Source organism: Lagopus muta, chromosome 30 (assembly GCF_023343835.1).
Source record: "Lagopus muta isolate bLagMut1 chromosome 30, bLagMut1 primary, whole genome shotgun sequence".
Taxonomy (NCBI): domain Eukaryota; kingdom Metazoa; phylum Chordata; class Aves; order Galliformes; family Phasianidae; genus Lagopus; species Lagopus muta.
The window spans coordinates 78656-87092 of record NC_064462.1 but is presented as its reverse complement, the minus strand read 5'-3'; the positions used below and the strand labels follow the sequence as shown (position 1 = coordinate 87092).

Sequence of the window (8437 nt, the reverse complement as noted above, 5' to 3'; positions counted from 1 at the left end):
CCGTTCTGGTGATCCGCTCCACTGGAGTTTACCACATGAGCCTAAGGTAGGGTGAGTGTCTTTCTTTTCTGTTCTAGTATAACTGCATAAGCCGAGCTCTCGGGTATACTGTGTCATCTGTATATTCATTGATTGTATGATAATGTATGGAATGGATGTGGGGATATGGATTTAGGATGGATATGGGGTAGAAGATGGGGATAGGATGTGGGGGTATCTCTGCTTTTTTGTGTGCCCTGTTCCTCAGAATGGGGTAAGCAGTTCTGTGGAGATTTACTAGGTTGAGTCCTTGTGGGGGTAAGGAAAATTGAAATGAATAAGCTCCTAATGCAGTCTAGCTACGACATGACTACAACTAGGTTCAGTGTGTTAGTTCTCCACATATTGCACTGGAGGTCACACAACACCCAGTTTATTTCCTTGACTTTCACATTTCATACTGCCATGAATGTAATTCCTTTCAGTTTTCTCTGCTGTCGGTCGTTGGTGTGCCACACATCTCTTCTCCAGCAGGCTCAGCCTGATTATAGCGGTGCTGCATTCTGTGTGTCTACCAACAACTGGGGATCAAACTTTCCCCCAGGCCTGGTTTCCATTTCTCTCTGTCATACGTGTTCATTTGTTAAGGGCAAGAAATGCTCATGTATTCCACATTTTAAAAGGTTGGTACTTCCTTAAGAAGAGGAAGGAAACATCCCATGAACTCGTCGAAGGCCGAGGCCGTCTTTCAGACCCCGTTTTGTATTTAGGTTTTACTTTCCCTTGTGATGTGTCGCAGTGTTTTCAGAAATGTCCCTTTTAACTCTGACAGAGACTTGGTTGGTGCTTGCAAATTCTGTAAATAATAGTGAGAATGAAAGGTGAAGTTCAGATGACTTTGTAAATAACTGTAGGAAAATTGAATATGGAAGACAAGAGCTCAGTCTTGTTTCCGGGTATCAAAGCTTTTGCCGCATTTGGTATCTTCAGGAATAGTTTCTCAGAGCCCACTTCCACCCGCAGCACCGATTTTATGCCTGTGAAAGCCTGCTGAGTTCCAGTGAGCAGGTATTTCTTACACCTAGCTTAAAGCATAGCAGAGAATCCAATTGTAATTTCTTGCACAGAACGCATACATGTCCTCACTGCAGAGCTCCTATCGTTGTTCCCCAGCTCTGGGTGGCTTAATGTCCAATGAGATATTTCTTTTGTGTATCTCTTACACACTCCCTCATATTAATCGTGTAACAGAAACGACCAGGACCTCTTTGCACTTGACCTCTCTCTGTCAATTTAACTACTTTGCAGTGTCTCTTCCATTTCTAGAAGTTGTATTTTGTTGCTCATTCGGCATCTGAGTGAAGTAATTATCATCTTGTTTTCACATTGACAACTACGAGCTACGTGAAAAAGGCCTGCAAGTCAGTACGTGGATAGGTTATAATGAGGAGAAGGGACTCCATGGGGACATCTTTTCCAGCATCCCTTCTCTCGACAAAGCCTCCCTTACCCATCCCTGCTACTTGGTGGGAGCAATTTTCTTTGAACCTCATTTTGTGGACTTCTGAAGTTCTGAGTTAGTTAATGACTTAATTTCCAGCCTATGAGCAATATGCAATCTGTCACGTCACATCAGGCCTACAGAAATTAGTCCAGCACGAATGTTCTGATACCGTGATCTCTATAAGAGGAATATTTTTAAAGGATAACAGACATTCGGTAATACAAAACCTTACAGTTCTTTGTGCATCAGCCTGAGGAGAATTTAGCACTGCTGGGAAATGCATCAAACACCTTCTCAGTTCAGAGCTATTTGTAGCATTTTTTGATTCAACGATACTTCAGTTTCTCCACTGAATGTTTTCCTGCTGAAACATGAGAAGAGTGATTTGCTGTTGTTTTTCCATCTGCACAGATCCCAAAAATCCACCTCTGCTTTCCCTCCCCTCCCCATCTCCTCCCTCCCCTTCTTCTCTCAATAATTATTTCATTTCTTTCTGAATCGGCCTTCAGGCATCATTCCGTGATAACACAAACTCCATTTCTAAAGAAATAGACACACCTGAGTTTCCAGTGGCTTTGCAATATGATCAGATGCTCCATCTCAGCATCTCCTTCAGTCACAGAGATCTCTGGAATGGCATAACAGATAAGGAAGTAGATGTAAGTATAAGAACAGTTGCTAATTACTCACAAGTAACTCCTGTTGTAAACGTGGAACTGTTGAAAATAGAATAAAAACATGTGAATAAATTCTGAAATGCGACAACTGCATTTTTCCTTCTCTCTCCCTTCTCCATAACTCCAAACAGGGAGTTGTACGTTCAGAAGAAGTCCTAACCGGGCTGCGAAAAAAGCCCCTTCCCTCGAAGGAAAGCAGGAGGGTGATGTCTCACGTTCCCAGCTACGGAAAAGCACTGTGCACTCACGGGTCGAAAGCGGCACTCGCGGTGAACCGCTCCGGAGCTCTGAGATCAGCAGCTGAGTGCAGAGTTCTCACTCAGTACAGACAGACACGGACCTGCTGGAGTGCGTCCATAAAAGGGCCACAGAAATACGCCCAGAGATGGAACACTGCTCTTACTAGGACAGGCTGAGAGAGCTGGGGAATGGAGAAGAGAAGGCTCTGGGGACACCTGAGAGCATCTCAGGGGGGCTATAAGAAAGGAGGGGACAGACTCTTTAGTAGGTTCTGCTGTGACAGGATTGGTCACAGGGAAATGGTTTCAAACCCAAGGAGGAGAGATTAAATTGGAAATGAGGAAGAAGTTGTTCACAATAAGGGTGGTGAGGCACTGGCACAGACCGCCAAGAGGTGCTGGATGCCCCATCCCTGGAGACATTCTAGATCAGGCTGGACAGGGCTCTGAGCACCTGGTGGAGCTGCAGGCGCCCCTGTTCACTGCAGAGGAGTTGGACCAGATGACCTTTGAGGGTCCCTTCCGTCTCAAACCATTCTGTGGTTCCATAGAGCCATGCAGGGTGTTTCAGCTGCTCACTGTGCACGATGCTCCCATGTGTGCTGCTCTCTGAGCAGCCCTTCTGCTGCAGGAGGCTGACACCGAGTGCTGCTGTCCCCACAGCTGGCCCACGCCTGCGGTGCTGGATGACACAGGGTGCAGCCATGAAAGGCATGAGTCCTGTCCCATGCTCTCAGCCAAACCGTTTGCTGCTGTGCTTTGCGGGTCCTCCCACAGCCCAGCACTGAGCAGGAGCCCTCCTTCTCCTCTGGGGCTGCCAGCACGACCATCTCTGCCTGTTTGACAGTGCATGGAGTGGTGAGCAATGCCCTGGCCTAACAGCTGCTACATCTGTTCCAAATGTACTCTGAAAACACCTTGGGAGATGCTTCGTACTTGCACACGCAGAGCCCACTGCAGCACTTCCCCTCTGCTGCCTTGGTCCCACAGAGCTGGGTGCCTGTAGAGCCAGGGTTTGGACAGCAGGCTGTTTGTGCAAGGCAGTGCTCTCCCTCTCCACAGGCAGCATCCTGCCTGAGTGCTCACCAGCAAAACACTGGGGCAGGAGGGAGGGAAAGCCGTGTTTTGTCCCCCAACAGCTGTCTGACACAGAGGCAATTAGCCGGGCACTAATCGGGTTAGGGCTCAAGGGTGTTCTGTGGGCAGCAGGGAGCGAGGTGCCCGCCTGCCCCCGAGCTGAGAACAGCGTGGGCAGCAGGGAGCTCTGCCTCCCGCCACTCCTCTGTGCGAGTGCTGAAGTTTCCCCATCCCTTCTTTGCCCCCACCTGCTGCTCCTCTGGGGAATAGAGAACCTGGCTGCCTTAGGCGGACCTCAGGGACGTGTATTGAAATGCGTTGCCCCATTAGCGCTTCGTTTTTATTAATTCGTCCTGGAAAGCGTTTACGGCCTCTTCCTAATTCTTCCTCTCAGGGAAAATACGGAAAAAATAGAACTCCACGAACAATTTGTAAAAGCGACAGCAGTGCCGTTAGGGGGATGTATTTGGGGGCGGGGGGGAGAGATGTTCCAGGCAGGAACGTGCGAGGCTGGGGACGGCAAAGTCCCTCAAAGCGCAGGAGCGGTGCTCGACACGCACCCACAGAAGCGGCGCGGAGGCGGGGATCCTCCCGGCACCGCTGCCCTCCCGGCCCCGCAGCGCTCCGCTCCCAGCGGGACGCGCCGCGCGGGCCCTCCCTCCGCGCCGGGCTCTCAATGCGCCGCAGCCCCGCGGCGCTCCGCCGCTTTCCGCCCTGACTTCGGGGCCTCGCACCGCGCGAAGCGACGGCGGGGCCTTTGCGCTGCCCCCACCCACCACCTCCGCCCTCTGCTGCGTTCGGGAGGCGCCCCTCCAGCACTCGGAGGCGTCCGTGCGGGGACATTTGACTCTCAGCGCGCGGCCATGCTCACCCCACACGCCCGCCCCCGACAGCCGCTTTCCGCGAGCACGGCGGACGCACGGCAGTCCCACGCGCGCACCTCCCCGCGGACTTCCCAAAGCCGGTGCGGCCCTCTCTGCTGTGCTTTTTCCCTCCCCCTCTCAGCAGATGTGGACCGGCACGGGCCGGGACGGTGGGCCCGCCTCCCGCCGCGCCTCCGGCGGTGCCGACGCCGCTGGAGCTCGGCGCTCCGGTCCGCTCCCTGCGGCCGCCCCGAGGGCTGCCGTGGCGCGGGCAGGTGGGTGCGCGGCCGGGCGGGCGGGGAAGTTGGAGCGGGAGCCCCGGTGGCGCCAGGGGAGGCCGGCTCCGGAGCCGCGAGGAAGTTGCGGGGTGCCGCGGTGCGGAGATCTGGAGGCTCCGCCGGGCGCCTCTCGGGGCTTTACGTAACGGCGGCGGGGCCGGGAGCGGCGGAGCGGCTCAGCCCGTCCCGCGCTGCGCGCCGCACTTCGCCGCCCATCAGCGCTTCCCATCCCCGGCAGCGGCGGGCGAAGAGCCGCTCCGCTCCGCGCTCCCCCCCGGGTTCCCTTCCGGTTCCCCCCGGTTGCTCGGCGCACTGCGGGGATGAGGGGCTGCAGCTCCGCGGAGCCGGGCGGTGTCGCTGCACACCGGGCACACGCCGAGCTCCCGAAGCCTCGGAGCAGCCGCTGCTCTGCACAAACCCGGCTTTGAATTGGCCGGCCGGGAAAACTTGTCCTGCTGCAGGAACGGGGTGCAGAGCTGGGGCAGCTGTGTGCTCGTGGGCGCGTAGGGATGGAATGCTGCTTCTGCGTTAGATGTGAGAAAGGGGGAATTGATCTGAAGAAGCAGAGCACAATGCTTTTGTATTTTGTAACTTGTCCTTAGAAATAGTTGCTGTGAAAAGGTAGAAATAATGTATTGTTAGTAACGTGCTTTAGAAATATAGCTGCTGAATTGTGTGATTAATTAAGCTTGCAAAACTGCAATAGTTTTTAAATGATGCAAATAGTATAGGTATGGTATTATGGGCTAGAAAGCATACTGAGGGCTGTTCTGTTTGGATAAGAGACCCTCAGCAAAAGAGAAACAGACTTAACAAACATCAAAGGAGCCAGGGCCTCTACACAAGGCTGGCTTGCCTGGCTCTGTGGGTAGGCTGGGATGCAACAGGCAGGCATCAAGGCATCCCCCTTGTCCTCCTTCCAAGCTCATCTCTACGCAGGGACGAGCAGAAGTCCAGAAACTACGACCGAGTGTTGAGTGAGCAAGTGTGAGAAGTCACTAATAAGCGATGTGTGCTCAGCTGCAACAGCTGATGTTCATCCAGTATCCGTAGGTTCAGTTGAGTGTCGGGAAGATTGTGAACCTGAAGCACTCAGCCAATGAGGAACCAGGGGAGAAAGAGATCTGCGTGGAATAATAGGGCATAAAGGATGTAAGGCTGTTTTCAGGGCGCTCTCCTGCCTGCAGGAGGCCCGGCCTTGCAATTGCAAATAAAATCTGCTTTATCAGAAATACCGTCCTGATAAATTATTTGGGTATTTCCAACAAGGGCAAAGACAGGGATAGCCTTGGGGTGGTTGGAGGCAGAAGGATGTGCAAAGGGTCGAGTTAACTGAAAAGCTGGCTCGATAGGGTTGTCCTGATGTGACAACAGAGGTGTCACAGAGGTGAGCATGTTTAATCCTGGAGTCTCTTCTCGTGGGTGCTGGAGCACACAGAGGTGGAGGTCAGCATGCAAGGCATTCTGAGGGCTGCGGACTGAGGGGCGGCTGAAGATGCGTTCTGGTGCCACAGATGGTGGTGACTGTACAGCTCTGGGGTTAGGAGAGGAAGAGTGGCTGCAATGCAGTATTCTGGGAGGCTGCACTGTCAGGACAGTCAGTTCTCAGCTCCAGTGACCCCAGGAAGCTGAAAGCATTGATGTAGGTGACAACTGCTGAGCTGCAGTCTGAGCTCAGTCTGTCAGCACCTAAAGAGCCAAATCAGTGACTGAAGGCATACCGTAGATATCCCAGAAGAAAGTTCTCCCCTTTGTCAGCCCTCAAGTCCATGGAAAGGGAACAAAATGCCTGCTCCAGGTAATTCACTGAAAGAGAGTAGAAAACAAGCAATACAGTTTCCACAATCACAGTTCAGTTCAGAAATATGTGAATATTTATCCTCAGAAGTACTTAAATACATACTAATTAAAAAAAAAAAAAAGCCAAATGGCTGAAGTGATGATTTCTAACCTTACAGACATTATCTGCCTCATTTTCTTCCTTAAAAAACAATTGGGAGGGGACAAAAAGGCCAGCTACAACTTATACACCAAAGAAAACACAAAACGTTTCCAGTATCTTCCTTAAGAAAGAAGTTGGAAACTGGATGTAGGCTTCAACATCTGGGAAGCCTCTATTGAAGGAGCAAAGGGCTCGTTCATCTAATAAGAGCCATGATTTCAGGACGGCAGCTACTGCCATTCCTTTCCATCCAAAGCTGTCGTTTAACTTTCACTGCACCTGTTTCATGCAGCCACCCATTCGTTCTGCAGTGCACTGAACGATGCAAAGAATTCAGATCAAGGGAAACAATCCAATCTTCTTAATTTCCTGATGTGAAACCTTTCCCAGTATCTTGGAATAGCGCTGATCACCGATTGTGCACCAATTTTCTGGAGTTCAGAAAGTTAAAGTACAAAGGCAAAAATTTCTCTGGTGGCAGAAGTTTAATTGCAGGGCCATCTGCTGAGACTGACATCTCGAGGGAAGCAGCATCAATGCTTTCTCAATGTACCCATGAACACCACACAGCTATGTGATCTACCTGTCCACGGATCTCTAACGGCAGAAGTAGAACATTTATAGCTAACTACACCAGAAAAGAAATGCTTGGCACTGCAGCTGAGCAGCCTTTCAAGGGACAGCTGAAAAGTCTACCAGCTTTAGAGGACAGTGATGCTCTAGAACCAGTTGAAATGTGCCACTTATTTCACTTGACAGAAGAGGAAGTGCTGTATCCTTATGTGCAATAAAGATCTTGGCTACAGCTGTAGCACCAGATTGAAACAATTACTGTCACCTCTGTTCTCCTTTATCACACTGGCCATCTCTCTGATTAAAATACATTGTATTAAAATGGCCACTTAAATGACCACATGAAATGAACAACAGCAAGGTTCCTATTTGTTTCAGTGCATTTGGCTGTACAAGGAGGTATCATCCAGGTGAAACTCCCTTCACTAGGAAAGCATCACGGACACAATGGTATCATGGAACTGCTGGGCTTTGTCCAGGTACACGCCTGGAAAAAATAACAATGAAAGAAAACTAGAAGGAAAACGAAAAGGCCAAAAGTAATCGTAGAATCATAATAGAAAGATTCAGTAAAACCCAGAGCTTACCTCATGTCTCTATTGTAAGCACACCCACCGTTGACAGAATCCTCACAGGCACGAAGGGACTTGTAAAGAAGAGCGCTGGTTTGGATTCGCTCTGCACAGCGGCTGGAAGAACTGTGCACATCTCCATTACTTCTCATGCCTGTGAAAGTCATTGTCTCGACATCGTTGCTGCCACTGCTGGTTCTGTATTGAACATGAGAACACGTGAAACTCCCATTTACTCGGTTCCCCTAAGGATTAAATGTGAAATGGCAAATGGTTCAATCGTGTATCACAATACAATCTGTAGAGAGGATACTACACCCTACTACAACCCTAACTTTAACCCAAACCCTAACCCAAACCCTGCCCTAAACATAACCCTAACCCTAACTCTAAACCTTACTCTAAGCCTAGCCACAACATTAATCTTAAACCTAATTCCAAACCCTAACCCTAAGCTTAACCCTAAATCTTACCGTAAGTTTAACCCTCAACCAAACCCAATCCCTAACCCTAACACTACCCAAAATTAACCCCAAACTCTAACCCTAACCCTAACTCTAATGCAAACCTGGAACCTTGCTCTAAACCTTTTTGCAAATACTAACCCTCACACTAATATTAACCCAACCTGAACATCAACCCTAACCCTGACCCAGTCCCTAACCCAAAACAAACACTAACCCTAATCCTAACCTTAATCCTAACCCCAGCTGTATCCTATCCCTAAATGTAA

The 8437-nt window shown here is 50.3% G+C and overlaps 1 long non-coding RNA gene across 1 annotated transcript; it reads right to left on the bottom strand.

Moving 5' to 3' along the window:
* Positions 1–995: 995 nt before the first annotated feature.
* Positions 996–4556, bottom strand: LOC125686039 (uncharacterized). The gene is made up of 3 exons (XR_007373604.1): positions 4348–4556; positions 2042–2111; positions 996–1847 (listed from the first exon to the last, which is right to left on the bottom strand). It is a non-coding gene; the product is annotated as an uncharacterized LOC125686039 (long non-coding RNA).
* Between the last annotated feature and the right edge of the window lie 3881 nt (positions 4557–8437).